Here is a 21,403-nt window from a genome sequence, read left to right as displayed (position 1 = left end):
CATTCAATGGGTTCAGATAGATTTCAGTTAAAAGTTTGTTTTAGACCCAGAAATGACCTGAACTTTATCCCGGACCCCAAACTCTATATAAGTCAACGGGGACCTAAACTAATGGGCTAGTCTCGAAAAAAATATATATAATGGAAGTCAATGATTGGGTAGTTCGTCTCTCTGCCCACATACAGTCAGCCATAAACAGACCATTAGGGAGAGTGCGTTTGTATTTTGTTGGACACACAGCATCCAAAAATGACGTTTTGATCTCCAGTGAGACCCATTCAGAAACTGCAAGCAGCTCTTACTGGGGCTGAGCCCACCAAGAATACCTGAGCACCCAAATACTTGATCTAATGGTGTAATAATATGAACAACACCTGAACTAAAACACAGATTTTTTTTTGTAAAAGATAGGGTTTGAGCCCTGGACACCCAATGTTTGGTATGAACCACGATCTTTACAGTTTGGGTTTGCTCATCTCTAGTTAGAACCTGTGGTTATCTAGTTATAAGCTGTAGGTGTCTTGTTATAAGCTGTGGCTGTCTAGTGATAGGCTGTGGTGATATAGCTACAGGTTTTGGTTGTCTAGATATAAGCTGTAGTTATCTAGTTATAGGCTGTGGTGGTCTAGCTATAGGCTTTGTTTTTCTAGTTATTGGCTGTAGTTATCTAGTTACAGGCTGTGTTCCTTCATATTTTGTACTGTCTTCAGTCATTCAGTACTATGTATAAAATTGCACACTTAAACTATGTTTATGCATATTGCAAGGAATGCAGACTGTCATTGTGTTTGACACAGATTTCTGTATGAAATCCCATGGTTAGATGTGTGCAACTTGTGTAAATAGATGTTTAGACATCTCTTATGTTATTATATCACCCATACACAGTCCAGTCTTATTATTGGGAATATTTGGCTGCCTTTTCACCTAAAAATTGCATCGAAGTACTATTGACATCAAACACAATACTGGTTCTGCAGCCAATCATTTAGCCAATGAGCTCAAGCATTGGGTGCAACAGTGATGCACACTGTATTCATCATGCCTTTGTGCAGCCTTTAAAAAATACTGTAACACAAGCAAAGAAACACTGCTGGAGTTCCAGAGGTTTTTATTCTCTTTTTTTTTTTCTCTTATTGTTAACTTGGTCAAGCTGATAAGTTTGTATTTTAAAGGATTTTTGGAACATTTGGGGTATGTGCACACAATGTCTTTTGCTGGCAGGCATAGTCCATAACCCCTTACAAAAACTGCTAAATAAATATTTAAAAGAATGAACACCTGCACTGCAATGTAAAAATGACTTGCTGTGCTTCAGGCCTTTTTTAAGTGCTTTACGGTACATTTGTAAAGATATGAAGCCGTTAAAATAAATGACCTGACCATTCTTCAGACAGCCCCACTTGGTAAGTACTCACTGTTTTATACGTAAAGGTAAAAAAAAGACATCGGCAAAGCTGCTGCATAAATGGACCACAGAAGCGCCAAAAAGGACACTTTAGGAAAACCCATTGTCATCGTTCACCTAAATATCTTCTGCTAGGAAAACTCTGTGAATGCCAGCGCCTAAAAGACGTCATGTTCACATTCACTCAGGAAAATATTTAACAAGTAGAAAAAAATTATATATGTTAATTTCCACTTATTTATATTACATTGTACAATAAGTATAAAGCCTGCTTTACATGTTACGATTCTGCATACGATATCGTATGCGATCGTAACCGCCCCCATCGTATGTGCGGCACTTTCAATTTGTTGAATGTGCCGCACATACAAGTAACCCCTGTCACATGTACTTACCCGTCCATACGACCTCGCTGTGGGCGGTGAACGTCCACTTCCTGGAGTGGGAGGGACATTCGGCATCACAGCGACGTAATGCGGCAGCCGGCCAATAGAAGTGGAGAAGCAGAGCTGAGCGGGACGTAAACATCCCGCCTACCTCCTTCCTTCCGCATTGCCGGCGGGAGCCGCGGGACGCAGGTAAGATCTGTTCATCGTTCCCGGGATGTCACACTGTGATGTGTGCTACCCCGGGTACGATGAACAATCTGACGTTCAATTCTAGAGAAATGAACCACGTGCGTGCGATGAACGTTTTACCATTCAATCGCAATCGCACGTAGCTGTTACACACTGCAATGTATCTTACGATGCCGGATGTGCGTCACTTACGACGGGACCCCGCCGACACATTGTAAGATACATTGCAGTGTGTAAAGCAGGCTTAAGGTAGAAGGGAATATTTTTTGGATATAAAATATATATAACATTCTTTAAAGCCATGTTGAGTCTCTCCGGTATGAGTTACACATAGCACTTGATAATCCATGATAATCCATTGATAATCCGTTACTTTACAGATTAGCTGAGTCTCAATTTTTATAAAACTGAAAAAAAAACCCTGCATTTTAAATTCATTTAAAAACAGAAATAACACAGAAGCAGATATCTTTAAGGGACATCCACGCCACAAAGATTATAGTATTACATTATATTGTTAGGAAACACAAGGGGCTCCAGCTAGAAATGGGTGAAGCTGCAGAAGTTTGTATCCACCGGGTCTGGACAGACATAAAAAAGTCTGGTTCGGGACCAGACTTCAACCCAAACTTGTGCCCGGAGACAAAACCCCATATAAGTCTAAGGGATCAGAACTTGTGTGTTGTAAAAAGGTGTTAATAAGGTCTGGGGGCCTACAAATAGAAGCAAGATGAAGATCAAAACAGGACAATTACACTTATCGAGGTTCTACATGGCTGTCACACTGTTTCCGGGTCTGCTTATTAAACCTTATGAATATGCACTTCTTCCCCTTCCCACCCTCTGTGACAGTGTCTGTGATTGGAAAAAGTAAAGGTGGTGTCACACATAGTGACGGCGACAATGACGTCGCTGCTAAGTCATCATTTTCTGTGATGTAGCAGCGACGTCCCGTCGCTGTCGCTGTGTGTGACATCCAGCAACGACCTGGCCCCTGCTGTGAGGTCGCCGGTCATTGCTGAATGTCTTGCTTCATTTTTTGGACGTTGCTCTCCCGCTGTGAAGCACACATCGCTGTGTGTGATAGCGAGAGAGCGACAAACTGAAGCAAGCAGGGAGCAGGGAGCCGGCTTCTGGCAGCCTGCGGTAAGCTGTAACCAAGGTAAACATCGGGTAACCAAGCGAAGTGCTTCGCTGGTTACCTGATATTTACCTTAGTTACCAGCGTCCGCCGCTCTCACGCTGCCATTGCCGGCTCCCTGCTCCCTGCACACGTAGCCAGAGTACACATCGGGTAAATAAGCAAATGTTTGCTTATTAACCCTATGGGTTCTCTGGCTAGGAGTGCAGGGAGCCAGCGCTAAGCGGCGTGCGCTGATAACCAAGGTAAATATCGGGTAACCAGCGAAGCATTTTGCTTGGTTACCTGATATTTACCTTAATTACCAAGCTCAACATCGCTTCCATGCGTCGCTGCTGGCTGGGGGCTGGTCACTGGTCGCTGGTGAGGTCTGCCTGTTTGACAGCTCACCAGCGACCATGTAACGACGCAGCAGCAATCCTGATAAGGCATGTCATCAGTCGTGATCGCTGCTGCGTCGCTATGTGTGGCACCACCTTAAGACTGCTTGCGTGCTGGCATCTGTGATTGGTTGCCCTTACCGTAGCTGTCTAGGTCCCCGAAGTGGAGTGTGAAAATAAATAAATAATTGGAAAAAATGGTAAAGGGTTCCCCACATTTTGATACCCAGTGCAGATAAAGCAAAAAGCTGGATGCTGCAGATCTCTGTGCGCATTATCTTGTCTGTGTATTAAAATATGAGCGTCCCCATGCGGCTTTTTTAATTAATTATTTATTTAATAAATTGTAGAAAGTGGGTGTTTTTTTTAAAATAAAGATTTTTTTCTCTGCGTTTTGTGTTTGTTAACTTGTATATACACCATTTGTAATTGGGGGGTGTCTCATAGACCCCTCCCCATTACTAACCTTGAGCTTGATGACACGTGATTTTTCTTTGACAAATCACAGCTGTCATTAACCACTTATATTACTCCTAATACCACCACTCCAGGGCAATCAGGATGAGAAGGGATGAAGAAGGTTAAGCGCCAAGATTAGTGCATCTAATGGATGCGCCAATTCCGGGGCAGCTTTGGGCTGCTATTTTTAAGCTGTGGGATGATCAGTAATTGTGAGCCTCCCCAGCCTAAGAATACCAGCCCCCTCCAACCCCCCATCAGCTGTCTGCTTTATCTTGCTGGGCACCAAATTTGGGGGAGACACAAGCCATTCTTTAAAATTATGGTCCCTCATATTTTGATACACAGCCAAGATAATGCACATAGCTGTGGGCTGTAGGAATCAGCTGTCTGTTTTATCTCTGCTCGGTGTCAAAATATGGAGTACCTCTCGCCATTTTTTCTAATTATTTATATTTACACTTGACTCCGAGGACCCAGACAGCTATTGTGAAGGGCAACCAGTCAGAGATGCCGGCATGCCAGCAGTCTGACTGCAGACAATTACAGATGCTGTCACAGAGATTGGGCGGGGGAAGCAGTGCATATTCATAAGGATTAATGAGTGGACCTGGAAACAGTGTGACGGCTTTGTGAGACTCAGTAAGTATAATTGTCCTACTTTATTCTTCATTTTGCTTCCTTTATTTATTCTTATCCAGGTGGCCTAAACCAAACAATACATGTAATTCTCTGAGAATTCAGTGTTCGGGGTCCGTTCATCACTAGTTAGAACTACAAAATCTAGTATTAGTTTCTAGAACCAAGAGGCCACAGTACTTGGTAATGTTCAGGAGTTAATCCTTTGGATTTTTCCTTAAATGTGCCATACCATATATCTATAGGTACTGCAACTCAATTACATTTGTCAATCTCTGCTATGGAGCAGGTGTTCCACCATGTTGATATGCTTACATTTATGAGGTGGCAAAACTCTCTTTTAGTGTACAGTAATGTCATTATTAGTCCCATTTGTATACATACATTATTTTAATATGTTGAAACGTCTATCAAGTTCAACCTTTCTAGATCAATTTCACATTTCACATTATCAGTTGCTACATTATGTATAACCCACGTGTGAATTTTTTTGAGAGAAATGCATACAGTCCTTTTTTAAAATGTGGAAATAATATCTGCCATTACTTCCTCTTGTTGAAGGGCATTCTACGTATAATCTGATTGCTTTAACTGTTAAGAACCCTTTTGAATGTAGTTGCCAGAATTGCCTTTCTTCCCCATGTAATAAATACCCCATGCTCCATGGAAAGGTCTTTGGAAGGAAAAATACAGTCCTTTGTATTGACCACACATGTATTTACTCATATAAATCAGATCTAATCAGAGGTGTCTTTATTCTAAGAATAAAAAAATCCAACTTTTTTAACCTGTCGTCAATGATAGACAAGTCATTCCTTGTAATGATCTAGTTGACACCTGTGAATTGACAATAAGTTCCAAATATCTTTTTTTAAAATGTGGAGCCCAAAAACTGGATCCCAAATTCTAGATGTGGCCTTACACAGGATTTATAGACATGTAGACACTGGAGTCACGTGTTTTAGCTCTCTTTTCATACACCCTAAAATCTTGTTTGCTTTTGCTGCTGCTGCCTGACATTGTGCTCTGCTGCTCAGCTTACTTTTAACAAGAATACCTAAGTCCATCTCCTGTTCTGTAGTTCTGAGTATATTGCCATATAACGTATATGCAGCAATGCGATTAATCCGTTTGCAGGGCAAATCATTCTCCATCTACTGTAAGTGCTCACAAATACAACTTGGCAACCTCTTCAATAATGATGAATTGTAATAGGATCAAGTTAGGATTAGTTTTTTTTCAAATAGTGATGTTAGGACTTAGTGACAAGGCTGGTTCCATGGCTGGATACAGAATGCACCAATGATTGCTGAGGACTCGGTACTTAATACTTTATTGACTCTTATTTTGTCTTCTAATTTGGAGGAAGGTATGTCAATTTATTTACATGTGCTTCTGTAGGGAAATAGTCCAGGAATGCTTTAACTTATCATCCATACTTTTCTTAACAATATATGATGTTCTAAGAGTGATTTTTCATATAAATTGTTAATGGGTTTATGGCATGTAAACTTTAAACTCTTTCTTAGGAGAGAACAGTAAAAAAATGTTAATTATTTTTTACCCATTTAAGGCTAGGTTTACATTTCCGTCAATTTCTATCAGTCACAATCCGCGGCTCTGGTAAACAACGGAATCCATTTGGCGGATTCCGTTGTTCCCATAGACTTGAGCGGCGGATTGTGACTGATGATGCTGTGTTGCATCCTCCGCCCGACTGATCAGTCGTGGAACGACTGACCGCCGGGCGGGAGGAACACAGCTTGTAACGTTTTTTGAGCAACGCAATCCAAAGGATTTCGCTGTGCATGCTCTCTCTGGCTTCCTGCACACGTAACCAAGGTAAATATCGAGTAACCAAACAAAGTGCTTTGCTTAGTTACCCGATATTTACCCTGGCTACGTGTGCAGGGAGCCCGACACTTCTTGGTCTCGCCCCCTCCCGCACTCTGCATGTGCGCGCGTATGCGCACACACACACTCACACTCTCCTGTCCCCAGCCATGCAGTCACTGGCAATGACATCCTCAGCGCCATGGGCTTACTCAGCTCCACCCACCCCGCACTCCGCCCCCAGCACACATTCTCGGCGGCCGGCTGCTGTGAGCGATCAGCTGATCACCCGGCAGCCGGCTCCTGTGGGCGATCAGCTGATCACCCGGCGGCCGGCTCCTCTGAGCGATCAGCTGATCACCCGGCAGCCGGCTCCTGTGAGCAATCAGCTGATCACCTGGCGGCCGGCTCCTGTGAGCGATCAGCTGATCGCTCTCATTAGCCGGCCGCCGGGAGATCATCTGTTTGCTCTCAAAAGCCGGCCGGCTGCTGTGAACGATCAGCTGATCGTTCTCTCTTTTACAACGGAGTCCAACAATGAATTGTATTCTTGTCATCCGTTGTACAATGCATCAGTCACAAGCGTCAAGCAACGCATGTGACTGACGAAAATCAACGGAAATGTGAACCTAGCCTAACAAGACACTTTTAGGTCCTGCCCAATCCATTCATGAAAACTCACAAAGCGCTCCAAAAATGGCCACTAATTTTGAAATTTGCGAATGCCCTGCCCACTTTTCTGCCCCATTCACTAGACACACATTAAAAAAAATGGAAAGCCATAGTTGTTACAGAGTTGTAAAAGAATAGCAAGAATTATTTTTTGAAGTGTAATAATACATTGAATCCTTCAAATACAGCATATAAAGCTACGTGTAGCTCAGTGGTGGGGTATGACAGCTTCACATATATGTATGTATGGTGGCACATTGCCACCATTTCTGAAGCTGGTTGACTGAGCACAATTATAGCTTTTTACCAGGGATTAGATGCTTTGCCAGGGGAATCAATATGCTTCACGCCAGAAAATGGCTGCCTCTGTTTTTACTGTAAACAAGGAGATACCGAGAAATATTCCTGGTATATCTATATTAGTGGAGTTCCTGCATTTCCTATGTTTTCTCTTTTGGCTCATGGAGGAAAATGACTGCAGATGCGCCTTTATGCAGTCTTATGATAATGCCATGTATTATGCTTTTGATCAACCCTTCTGTCCTCAAAACCTTCAGAGTCAGAGACTCATTAAAAAACAGAAAGATCAAACAGCTGCTCGTACAACAGCTGAGGTATTCCACGTCTCCACTACACCTTCCCCATCCAGCCTATTTTCCATTTACATTATTTGTTCTTTAGTATTTCTGCATAAATAGCTTCATATGCATTTTAAGGCCAAGAAATCAGAAAATTTTAACTCTTCTATAATAGACATATTAGTATTCATTATTCATAAGTTCTTTGGCATGTTTCCTTGTAGTGTACGTGCTGACTTTCCTAAGAAGAAACCCTATATACTCGATTTGTTGTTAAATGTCTTTACTTGCGAAAATCAAATATTTATATCTTCCATAGATTTGGCATCAAATTGGTTAAATATTTTGCTCTAATATGCAGAAACCAATCAAGTCAGAGAAAAAAAAAAGAAATAAAACACAAGCGGAGGGGGTGGTGGGAGGGGGGTGAGCCAATATGTGCTAAATCAATGACAGCCAACAGCCATATCACCAGTGTTACTTCTCTACTCCTACTTATGATTCAGACTAGGAGAGAAAAAAAACTTGTCTTTGCTTCTGCTGCATTAACTGTGTCAGGCCCAAATTACATTTCTATCTTCTTTGCAGTCATAATCTAATACAAGCTGTTCAAGTTGCTTGCGGTGTTAACTCTTCCGAATACCATAGCCAATAAAATCTTGCTACAAACTGCTGTGGTTTGGATGGAGACATACATGATAACAATTACCGCTCAATTTCTATTATTTCTTAATAACTTATTTATTTATCTAGATAAGGAGAACAAAAGCCACCGACAAGCTTGTTTGCTCCTGTGAAAATAATTGTTCTTCAGCTATTGCCAAAAATATCCTTCTCAGCAATTAAAGTTGAAAAGCTCCTGTATTATCCCTGATAGCAAAACTGCTTTTAATAAACATTAATTGTATATTAGCTGAAGTGAGATTGCCAGGAGAAGTGGGAAAAACAACTGTGAAAACACAGCTACAGGAGGAAACAGGCATAAATGATCTGTAGTGTTATTAATGGATCAACAGCTTGATAGGCTAAGTATAGTAAAGCATTCTATGGGAAAGCAGTATTTACCTTGTAAAAACCTGGGTCTCCTCATCCAAATAGAGACAGTGGCCACAAATTGTCCTGTCACTCAGGTTACTATGCTACCTAACCGCTTCTGAAATTGAAAATCATGGAGTTGTGTATGTGTATATATAAATGCATGTATGTATGTGTATGTAAGTGTAAAGGTATATATGTACTGTATATGCATGTCTTTATGCATATCTGTCTGTAATTAATTACTGTAAAGATGCATATTTAAGTGCATGAATGTGGGTGTATGAATATGTATGTCCCTTTATGTAGAAATATATGTGTGTATATAAGTGTGTTTTTATGAAAACGTGTATGTATATTTGTGATTGTATGTTTATATACTAGATATAGGTATCTATTAGTTTATTTATGTATGAATGGGGTTATGAAAGTGCATATAGGAATATATGTGTATATACTGTATGCAAGTTATGTATATGTGTGTATATATTTAGATAGATAGATAGATAGATAGATAAATGGATGGATGGATGGATGGATGGATGGATGGATGGATGGATAGATAGATAGATAGATAGATAGACATGTTTTTGTGAAATTGCTTATATGTGTGTTTATGTACTGTATGTGTATCTGGCTATTTATAAAGTGTGTCTATGTATGTCTGCATGATATTATGTATATGTATGAGGATCTACAGCATGTAGTATGAGTTTATGTGTAATTTTAGGCATCCTATATTTTTATGTAAAGAAGTGTTGTGTATGTATATGTGTATGTTGTATATACTGTATGTGTGTTTATATACTGTATAAATATGTATTTTTGAATGTGTGTGTTGTATATACTGTATGTGTGCTTATGTACTGTATGAATATGTATCTTTGAATGTATGTGTGTATGTATGTGTTCTGTATATACTGTATGTTTATGTACTGTATAAATATGTATCTTTGAATGTATGTGTGTATGAATCTTTGCTGTATATACTGTATGTACTGTATGTTTATGTACTGTATAAATATGTATTTTTGAATATATGTGCGTATGTATGTGTGTGTTGTATTTTCTGTATGTGTACTCCTGTTCATGTACTCTATAAATGTGTTTTTGAATGTATGTATGTGTGTTCTGTATATACTGTGTATTTTTGAATGTGTCTGTGTATGTATGTGTGCTGTATTTACTGTTTGTGTGCTTGTGTACTGTATAAATATGTTTTTATGAAAGTATGTATGTGTTGTATATACTGTATGTGTGCTCATGTACTATATAAATATGCATCTTTGAATGTATGTGTGTATGTATGTGTGTGTGTGCTGTATAAACTGTATGTATTTTTATGAAAGTATGTGTGTGTGTGTGTGTGTGTGTGTGTGCTGTGTATACTGTATGTGTGCTAAAGTACTGTATAAATATGTATTTATGAAAGTATGTGTATGTATATAGATATTTACATATGAATGAATAGATGTATATATTTATGTTTTTATGAAAGTGTGTGTGTATGTGCTGTATATATGTGTGTATAGACATGTATGTGTGTGTATATTTTCCTGTGTATATAAAATTAACTTTTTAACATAGCAAAAAAGAATTAAACTCATAAAAATGCATAAATAAATATAAATAACACTAGTGCTTTAATTTAATAATAGCTGAAATGTGTCCAATGTGTCCAATGTGTCCAATGTGTCCAATGCTGATCACAGGGCCTATGGGGGAGGAGGGGTGTTTGTTTACGTGCAGCTTGGCCATGTGGGCTTCTGTAAATGAGAACAAGGGATTGTGTCCCTAGACAGCAATACATATATTCCATTTACAACCCCAAATATGGGGACTAGGATCAAACTTTACTAGTATGTGATATTAAAATTTCAGCACAATTTTGGGAACTCCAGCTATGGGGAATGGGATTTGGGGCGTTTTTGTTTTCTTGTGGTTAATTCAAAGATCCTATTTTATTCATAAGATACATATAATACTATACCTATATTAAAAGTAAATTATTTGATCAGCACCCAGGTAGATAACACATATATAATAAATTAAAGCACCAAACTTGTTTGGTTATTTTTGCTTTCTAATCACAATCCCAATGAACACCTTAATGGTTATCCCACTATATCTGTATATAGCTTTTGTCTTTACCAGAAGTTCTAAGAATAATAGTGTATAACCTTATTATTAGCGCCTAAAGAGCATCATAGTGAGGGAGCGGTAAGACAGGCCGTGTGCATTATCCCGCATCTCTCACTGCTAATGGCCAATGACAAGCAGTTGGTGGACCCAGTGGTGCTATTTAGGCTACTAACGCATGGAGAGGCCAAACTTGTGCATCCATGCAAGCCACAGTTTTGTTTCCAATAGATTATTAAAAATTATTAGCTCTTTAATAGTTTATTACAATTTGTCACTTGGCAAACCTACAAAATCACAATTAGCAATTAATTGGCAATCAATTTTTAATGATCTAATTGAAAATCATGCCTGCATGGTTTTGGGCTGCAACATAGACCCATCTCGCCAGACATCCCTTGTGTTCATTTAAGGAGTCGTGTAGCCAATGAAAAGTCTTCATTGGGCCCTTCATTGGTTATATTGCATTAATATATTTTATATTGCACTAATATATTTATTGGACAGATAAGATGTCCTAATGCCAAGATCTACTTTGGGCACAGATTGAACAATATTATAATATAAACTGCAAAATATAAGATAATAAGCAAGTGTCAAAGATAAATAATGCCAGCAGACAGGCTACCTGTACCATATATCACATATGCTGAATGTTCATTGTGTATATGTCTATGCAATGCATTTATATATTTGTGCTCTTAAATACAGTACAATCCTTTAAAACATGAGAGCATCCAAAGTATAGCTGCTCCAATAATGATGTTGCACCAATTGTTCCAGTGAAGTTTGTAGACACACCTATTACGTTACTTTGCCTATAGCACGCCAATCTGGAATCGCTTTTTATATAGCTGGACACATGACCTGGTCAGCCAATCACAATGGACTGATAAGAGAAAAAAACCCATGGCATATAAATTGTCCGACACATCAAAAAACAAACACAGTCCTCGGACTAGGAGAATTAAATCAGCGCCATTGACTAGTCAAGTGTATGCAGATTTCCTTCTTCCACAGCCATAAACAAACACGAGGAGTTATGTATATGTAATTGTAACCTTGATGCAGACACAACTGCTTCTAATATAATGAGGCTGAACTGCAACAACAATCACAGCTTGTGCAATTACTCACCACAAAGTCCCAGTGCCTTTCAATTTGTCCCCCCTCATTGAAATAAAGACTTCAAAGGGGACATATGAAACTCGCTGAAATGGCAACATTTTTCATTCTGTTCTACCAGCAATGTACTGGACTCATTGCAGCTGAGTAGGATATTGTCAGCCTGCCAATGCAGTTCTATTCCACCTGCTTTGTAGGTCATTCTTAACAGTTGTTACAGCACGTGAAGGCGACGGCAACTGTGATCAAGCATTTAACGCTTCCCCTTTCTGACGGTCTTTATGGCTGAAATTGCTTACATTAAATATACAAACTCACCCCACTGTGAAGTGTGCCTCTTGCGAGGTTGGCTAGCCACGAGACAGTGCTAGTGGCTACTAGGTAGCTCCATGCAAAAAAAGGAAGACAAAAAGCATTAAAAAAAGCATCAGTGGAAGGCGCAAGAGAAAGAAAGAGGGATGGGAAATTAATAATCCAACAGGCAGGTTCTCTCAGTGTTATTAATCATGCTGCTTCTCACAAGCTCGAGAGGAGCTGAGATTTGCACATGGGTAGGGGAGGGGAGCAGACATCATTGGCGGACTGTGCTCATTCCTATACATCACAGCCAATCCTTCGTTTTTTGCCTAAAGGTACAAATACTGTATATCTGTGAAGCAGTTACAAAACCCTGGAAGATGAAAAACCCTGCTCTCGGGCTAGGCAATGCTTTTGTCCAGTTAATGCACTATAAACTTTATTTGAGCTGATTTCCTATTTGATACCCCTGTGACAGGGTCAGTGAACGGCAAGCAATTCCATCCCAAATCATACCATAATCGAATTGCTGCCTATTTCCCAAACCTATAATGAAAAAGGCAACCGAAATAATGCAGGTAATGTTGCCAGCCTCCCATTGCTGTCGTACATTATTACTGCCGATTGCTTGCCTCCATTTCCCCTGTACTCTAACAATGAATATATTTCACAGCTCACTTGCTTTACTGTGTGGGTGGCATGGCATAGACACCTACATGATATGAAAGAAAATCTAAGACAATAGGGCTTTGCCTGTGAAAGCAACCTAACAGGCTGCTGATAGTAAAGACAATTTTGTCAGTATGATACCCTGACATGCAGAGGAAGGGGAGGGAGGGTGGACAGTTGACTACAGCTGGGATTTGAATAAATGTTTTTTTTTTCACTTTATGGTGCATTTTTTATAACACGGCCTGTATGATTTATTGGAAATAGTATGTTTGCTGGCTGTAGACAAATCAGCAGCGCGACAGACTGCCATAAACAGAACCAAAATCAAGGAAAGGCAAATTATGATGTCTGTGCTTTATGGGTATCACAAATCTCGTGCTTGGCTGTTTCCCTGTATTTAATACGTTGGATAATTATACGATAAAATATACAATACAAATATGGCTATGCTAAAAAGGGTTAACCCGGTAGCGCTTTTTGGCAGTGCTTCTATTTGTGTTTGAACTGCATGTATCATAAATATTTAAGCCATATTCTCAGTGGACCTGACCAAAATGTAGCATTCAGAGTTCATTTCCATTTCACCATTTTGGATGGCAAGCTAATATATGGCATGCTGATACTTAAAGAGTAATAGAAAATGAGTGGGACTCAGCACAAATATGGATGAATAAAAATCTTCATGCTTTATTTGAAAAGTTTAAAAATAAAGAAAAGGGTCACAAATCATCCAAAATCGCCATGCGACTTGCCGTGCGGCTTGACGCGTTTCGGACACAAAGGTTTTTTTTTTTTTTATTCTACCTCACCTCCAATATCAATGGCCATATGAATATTTTGTGTGATAGATATATACTGAGGAAACAATCAGAAGATATGAATATTAACACAAAAGGATAATATGAATTTATTGGAGAATTACTCATATCTCAGAGTAGGATATAAATCTCATTAATAATTCTCATAACCGAATTCCTGGATATCCTATGGTTTATAAGTTTCTTCCATCGTACACATGTGTACACACTGCACACATGTGTACATAGAGCTCATATAGCTACACATACAAAATATAGAAATAAAAATAAAGACTAAAATAAAAATATTATATATTTTTTTTTTTTTTTTTTTTCATATGTCTATAATATATAAAATCCTATACTGGAGACGATATAATATCTAGTCCACATACATGTATTTCTATTTCTATCTATCTTTTTCTTTGCCCTGCACCCACAGAGCACATGCATTTATATGCATGTGTACACATACCATCTATATAAGATATATCCACTTATTATAATATCTGCATGAACATCTTTTCATAGACCAATGAAATAATCTTTTTGTTTCCTTAGTGAAATAATTGCTATACGAAATATATGGGTGGGTGGAATGGTGCACATAAACACATGTATGCTTGCATTGACCTTATTTTGAGGTCTTTTTGTAATCTAAGAATTGTTTTTCATTGAATTCCCCAGTAGATATACATACGCATATGGGGTTAAGAGAATCCAATGATATACCAACCCTCTTACTAATTTGCATGTTTTCGGGTGGACTCCCTTCCTGTTTTCCATCTTGTTCTTGTATTTCATTGCTTCTTAAGGTGCTATATATATCTCTTGCCTCCCATCCTACATGGCTTATGATTAAGGACTGTTTTTAAATTCCCCTTTTGTGTCCGAAACGCGTCAAGCCGCACGGCAAGTCGCATGGCGATTTTGGATGATTTGTGACCCTTTTCTTTATTTTTAAACTTTTCAAATAAAGCATGAAGATTTTTATTCATCCATATTGGTGCTGAGTCCCACTCATTTTCTATTACCGTTTACTCTGAAGCTGGACCTGCCTGTCCGCAGGACTACGTGCATCAACCGCAGACTGGAGGACCTTACATGGGTGAGCTGAATACTTTTTTTCTCTACTGATACTTAAAGAGCAGAGTCTTCATTTTATTTTCATAAAACAATAGTACACATGAAAATAAGAAGATCTGCAAAGTTTATTAGTAGAGAAATCCACTTCTTTTTTCTGGACTGATCATTCATTCTCACAATTCTCAATTAACAAGTAAAATCTGCCTTCAGTGAATATTTTCCCATTACTGGGGGAGGAGATGACAGCTGGTTCTCATAACCAGCTCAGGGGAACCTGTCGGCCTCTAGCTCCTCCCCTCTCTATAGAATCCTATAAGCACCAACTGTCTTTTCCTATCTCAGTAATGGGGAAATCTCTCTTTATTGAATACAGATTTTACCCATGAAAATTAATATGATCTATCCAGGAGGGTAACAAAGCAAATTTCTCTGCTATGATATATTACAAAGTTGCTTATTTTCAAGTGTACTATTGATTTATGAAATCAAATTAAAATGATGGTACTGTTTAACCCCTTCCCACCATGGCAATTTACCATTTTTGTACTTTTGTTTTCTCCTCTCCTTCTTCCAAGACCAATGACTTTTCATTTTTTCATTAATATAGCCTTATCAGGGCTTGTTTTCTTGAGGGACAAGTTTCACTTTTGAATGATACCATTCATTCTGCCGCATAGTGTACTGGAAAATGGAAAAAAAATCCAAGTGCAGTGAAATTTCAAAAAAAGTTCAATTTCACAATGTTTTGGGTTTTTTTATTTCCCATGTTTACCATATTTAACTATATGGTAAAACTGACCTGGCAATATCATTTCCCAGGTCAGTATGAGTCCGTAGATACCAAACATGTATATATATTTTATTTAGGAGGGGAAAAAAATTCTGAAATTTGTTAAAAAAAAATGATGCTTTTGGTGCCCTTTTCTAAGACCAGTAACGGTCTCCTTTTTCAGGATCTGGGGTTGTGTAAGGGCTTATTTTTTTGTACCCTTAACCTGAAGTTTTTTATACCATTTTGGTGTGGATACAATGTTTTGTTTGAGATTTTTTTTCTCATTACATTCTTTATTGATTTTATTGATGTACTTTATATTTTGATAGATCGGGTTTTTCTGACTGTGGCGATAACAAAGACGTGTTTTTTTTCAATGGTTTCAATGGGGTGAAAGGGGGGATTTTAACTTTTGAATTTATGCTGTACTGAGCAGGGCATCATCATCATCAGAATCAGCACCGCTCTGTGCAGCAGAATTACTGACTTCACATGAATGGCAGCTCACAGCCAGTGTTCATGGGAAGCTTGTCATAATAGTGACAAGGGTCATCAGTTGACCCCCCGTTTGGCATGACAGCCCATCAACGCCAAATGATCACGTTACAGGGTTGCCAATGGGAGTGGGGAATGGCGCGATCCACATTTGCTTGTGTTAAGTCCAACTGTCATAGATTGACAGAGGAATTTAAGTATTTAACAGGTGGAGGTGGATCTCTGATCCACCAGCATTGGATAAAGGCACTTTTTGTCCAAAGTGCAGGTAAAGATGCAGGCTCGGCATGATACATGAGGTACCAGTGCATCCAAGATTGTGAAGGGGTTACATATTTCCAAACCCATATCATGTGTTTCACCTGTAAAACTTCAAGTGTATCAAAATCTGCAACACAGTTTTAGATGATGTTTTTAACAGTTTTAATAGCACCGAAATCTCTATTTATCTTAGTAACAAAGCAATATGTCTCTACGTGATAAAAAATGTTGAAAAAGTGTCATATTGAAAATATTTATCTTAATAACGTAAGGGATTGAATATGATCTTGGTTATCTCTATATATGCCAGCGAAAAAATTCTCTCCGCTCTTGATGACCCATTTTTTGCATGTACACAGGTGCACTTACATGTGTATACTCCCTACTTGCCTCCTAATTTCTGGGGGAAAATGATCTATAAATGGCTTCCCAGCTGGCGGAAAGGTTCTCAGAAGCAATAGTTTTGATTGCCCTAGAATGAATGGCTTTGCCCAGCTGTTTTCCTACATACAGATCAGCAGGTTCTTAGAATAAGGGTTGAGTCATTATTAAGATCTAGGGTTAAACTAAACTTTTCAGCTGTCGCTCATATTGACAAAAGATCCACTAATGGGCACTAAACTGCATGGAGAGGAGTTTAGGTTTGCTAGAGCTTAAGATTTTCTATTGACTCTGGACCAATGACCTGAATCAAAGTTGCAGACTGAACAGCCATGTTAACCCTTAACGGAATTTAATGAATCCCCCCTGTGTTTGCTTATGTATTATCCCAGTTTTGCAGCTGGAACACTTTGATAAGTAATCCTCTTCTCCCCATGTACAAAGCACTGCAAGGCTGAATCAGCATGACCCTGCATGGAGAACAAGATATACTGTATCCTTTTCAATCAAGCAGAAAGGATATGTGCTCCCTGTGACTGTTGTCAACTATCAAGAAACTCAGTAGGATGAGAAAAAGAATAATTGTTAAACAACAGGATTGCTCCGACAGCTAAATCAATTCTGATGACGTGATAGATTAAGATATTTAATATGATTAGAATTGAAAATCATAACAATAAAATTACTTATGCAGGGAAATAATTGGAACAACAATCCCAGAAGGATTGGTCAAGAGTTCATTTCATCATTTCTAGCACAGTAAGGTGGAAAATAAATACTTTAATGCGCAAGTTAACCATTCAGATTATTGCTGTTGTTTTGTTCCTTATTATTTAGAGTTTATTACAAATTATTTTCTTTACTGCCTATTCTCCTTATGGATATAAGATGTATGTAAAAGTTAAAAAAAAATTAAAACATTGGAATCAGCAGTTTAAATGGTATAGCATTAGAATACAACTGATCTACACATTTGCAAATATCTATTGGCCATGTTTTTAAAAAAAATCTAGAAAATGTCTATTTCATAGATTTCTTATCTATGTTCAAACTAGTATTTTATGTGGCTCTTTGAGCATGTGTAATTGGTATTTGTATATGGACATTGGATTATGGCTATGTAACCACAAGTGTCAGACATTTGTATTTATTCTTTAGGTATTCTAGAAGATAACAGACCATAAAACTTAGGGGTGCTTCACACACAGCGAGCTCGCTGCCGAGATCGCTGCTGAGTCACGCTTTTTGTGACGCAGCAGTGACATCATTAGCGATCTCGCTGTGTGTGACACTGAGCAGCGATCTGGCCCCTGCTGCGAGATCGCTGCTCGTTACACACAGCCCTGGTTCGTTTTCTTCAAAGCCGCTCTCCTGCTGTGACACACAGATCGCTGTGTGTGACAGCAAGAGAGCGACAAATGAAGCGAGCAGGGAGCAGGAGCCGGCGTCTGACAGCTGCGGTAAGCTGTATCCAAGATAAACATCGGGTAACCAAGGTGGTTACCCGATATTTACCTTAGTTACCAGCCTCTGCAGCTCTCACGCTGCCTGTGCTGCCGGCTCCGGCTCTCTGCACATGTAGCTGCTGTACACATCGGGTTAATTAACCCGATGTGTACAGCAGCTAGGAGAGCAAGGAGCCAGCGCTAAGCAGTGTGCGCGGCTCCCTGCTCTCTGCACATGTAGCTGCATTACACATTGGGTTAATTAACCCGATGTGTACTGTAGCTATGGTAGGAGAGCAAGGAGCCAGCGCTCAGTGTGCGCGGCTCCCTGCTCCCTGCACACACAGCTGTGCGCTGGTAACTAATGTAAACATCAGGTAACCATACCCGATGTTTACCTTAGTTACCAGTGTCCGCAGCTTCCAGACGGCAGCTCCGTGCAAGCGCAGCGTCGCTTGCACGTCGCTGCTGGCTGGGGGCTGTTCACTGGTCGCTGGTGAGATCTGCCTGTTTGACAGCTCACCAGCGACCATGTAGCGATGCAGCAGCGATCCTGACCAGGTCAGATCGCTGGTCGGATCGCTGCTGCATCGCTAAGTGTGAAGGTACCCTAAGCAAAAAGCCCTGACAGCAATCATTTGACACTAAAATAGGGGAAGATAATACAGGCAAGTTTTCAAGGATCTGCTAATTGGAAACCAAGGAAAAACATTAATACTGACAATATTATATACTAAACCATTATATCCCGTATAAATCTATTACTTTAATATTAATAGAATTAATTACTTTTTCTATTGATTTTCCAATAAGTCAAGCAGCAGCATTTAAATAAATGACCACATTATCTAAAGTATTACACTCATACCTTTAAAGAACTGAAGTGTAAAGTGATTTCTGGATAAGGCTAAACATATAAATGTATGACCACAGTAGTGGAGCACAAGCAAACCGAAGAACTTATCAATGAAACCAAGTTAAAAAATGGCGCCCTCACTGATGGGTGTAGACTTTATGTTCAGGCTGCCACTTTCAATATAGAAAAATGGTGAATCCAAAGAACATTTCTCAAGATAGATGGAATGTTTTTATTGATTGTTAGAAATGGCTTCAAGTTTGTCTCTAATGGGGTATTTGTGGCTGAGACCCCAATCAGCCAGAGGATGGTAATGTAAAAGACCTAAGTGGTGGGTCAAAGTCTATTTAACAATTAAGTTTTTGTTCATTTAATCATTTATAGTCTCCTTATTAAAATAGAATATTAGCATGATTATTTTTATTATTTGATGGTGTATTTTTAGAACATGTCATCAATATTAGCTCTGAAAGGGTATGACTCCCTGTAGCCTTGTCAATCAACTTCACAGTGTTAGCCGATGTTGAGCCCATGGTTGCGGTCCAATCCTATTCATTTGAGTAGGATGAATCTATAGAGAACTGTAATGCTACACAAAGCCTCTACAAAGAGTCCATTTACACTGACTGTCCCGTGGTAAATATTTTACCAATGGTAGGTTTATAGCGGGTAGACCATGGTTCAAGATACGGATTGAATCTGTTAAATATTGAATTGGTTGCCATTTTTCTTGGCATCAGGATTCCTAGGAACACTCGTTTGCTATAATCTTTAAGAGTCAATGCACTTTAAAAGAATAGTGCTATACCTAGTACAAAATTAATGAATGGCAGCGAATCAGCACATCAGACCCTTTAAACAATTCAATGCAGGGACAGACATATCATTGGTGCATCCTGTGAAGCTGCACAATGGCCCAAGTGGTAAGGAGGCCCATTTCCACCTCCAAAGCATGTGGGATTGTGCATTATGATGAGATTTTAGATAGCAAAGGGCTCATATAATGTTTTTGCACAGGGGCTCTCTTTTTTCTGTGTCTGCCGCTGGATCAATGGAAAGATTTTGTGAGTTGGGCCCTCAAAATTTAATACTGATAGCCTATCCTAAGACTATGCATCAATTCCAAAGAACTGAATAGCAGGATTAAGCAAAACAGTAGTTATGCTGCTATTACAAGAATCAGAATAAAGTATATTCAGCAAGACAGACTCATTTGTGATTATTTTCACTTATCACCCCTGCTTCACCCAATCAACTTGTAAGTACTAGTGGGAGGCTGCCAGCTATTACACTGCCCACAGTCTCTACCAGCTTTCAAGATACTCTATGTTAGAGGATGGATATTTACAATTCATATTTTTTCTACTATCTAGCATGTGGGATAGCTATAGGTGCTTCTAAGGTGGTAATTTGCAGCCACAGCCAGTATTTACATTTGGAACTTGGTTAGTGTAAGTGCCAGTATTATTGCATTGCAATATAGCCTGTTAAGCCCTATAAATGTTAGTAGTGTCAGGACTAAAGGGCCATTTACATGCTACGACATCGCTAACGATATATCATCGGGGTCATGGTGTTTGTGACACACATCCGGCGTCGTTAGCGACATCGCAGCGTGTGTCACCTAGGAGCGACCTTAAACGATCACAAAAGGGTTAAAAATCGTTGGTCTGTAACACGTCGTTCATTTACCAAAAATCATTGTCTGGTCAGTAGCGAGGTTGTTCGTCGTTCCTGCGGCACCACGTATCACTACGTGTGACACCGCAGGAACGACGAACATCTCCTTACCTGCCGTCTACTGGCAATGAGGAAGGAAGGAGGTGGGCAGCATGCTCTGGCCGCTCATCTCCTCCCCTCCTCTGCTATTGGGCAGCCGCTTAGTGATGCCGCAGTAATGTCGCTGTGACGCCGAACGCACCTCCCCCCTGAAGGAGGGATTGTTCGGTGGTCACAGCAACGTGGCTGAAAAGGTATGTACGTGTGACGCTGCCGTAGTGATAATGTTTGCTATGGCTGCGATCACCAAATGTTACACGAACAACGGGGGTGGGTGCTATCGCGCACGACATCGCTAGCTATCGCTGGCGGTGTCGCAGCGTGTAAAGCACGCTTAAGTCAAGTGTGTATTACACTAGCAGAAGATTACAATAGACAGGGCAGAAGAGAGCTAGTGCCAGCACATTGCCTGTGTACACATCCCTGTAACTGGAAACAGGGGAATACGGTCTGGTGGCCACAACACTGTACCTTGCAGTGTCCAGCTGCTGTAGGCATCACATTAGCTATTGTTAGGCAGATATGCAGTATATCACTATATCTTAATCATGCAACATGGAATAGAACAGTTTCAG

At 39.6% G+C, this 21,403-nt stretch overlaps 1 protein-coding gene across 8 annotated transcripts in view; it reads right to left on the bottom strand.

Moving 5' to 3' along the window:
• The window catches only part of RBFOX1 (RNA binding fox-1 homolog 1), a 974,619-nt gene that overhangs the window by 617,193 nt on the left and 336,023 nt on the right, over positions 1 to 21,403 (bottom strand). Inside the window, exon 1 of one of the 8 annotated variants that reach the window (XM_075317895.1) lies at positions 12,306 to 12,386. The exons of the other annotated variants lie outside the window; for them this stretch is intronic. The gene's annotated coding sequence lies outside the window, so the exon portion shown is untranslated. Of the gene's footprint in view, positions 1 to 12,305; positions 12,387 to 21,403 lie in introns of those variants that run through there. 8 annotated transcript variants of the gene reach the window in all.

The sequence above is a fragment of the Anomaloglossus baeobatrachus genome, chromosome 7 (genome assembly GCF_048569485.1).
Source record: "Anomaloglossus baeobatrachus isolate aAnoBae1 chromosome 7, aAnoBae1.hap1, whole genome shotgun sequence".
Taxonomy (NCBI): Eukaryota; Metazoa; Chordata; class Amphibia; order Anura; family Aromobatidae; genus Anomaloglossus; species Anomaloglossus baeobatrachus.
Note: the sequence above shows the minus strand (reverse complement) of the source record. Positions and strands in the feature narration are given on the sequence as shown.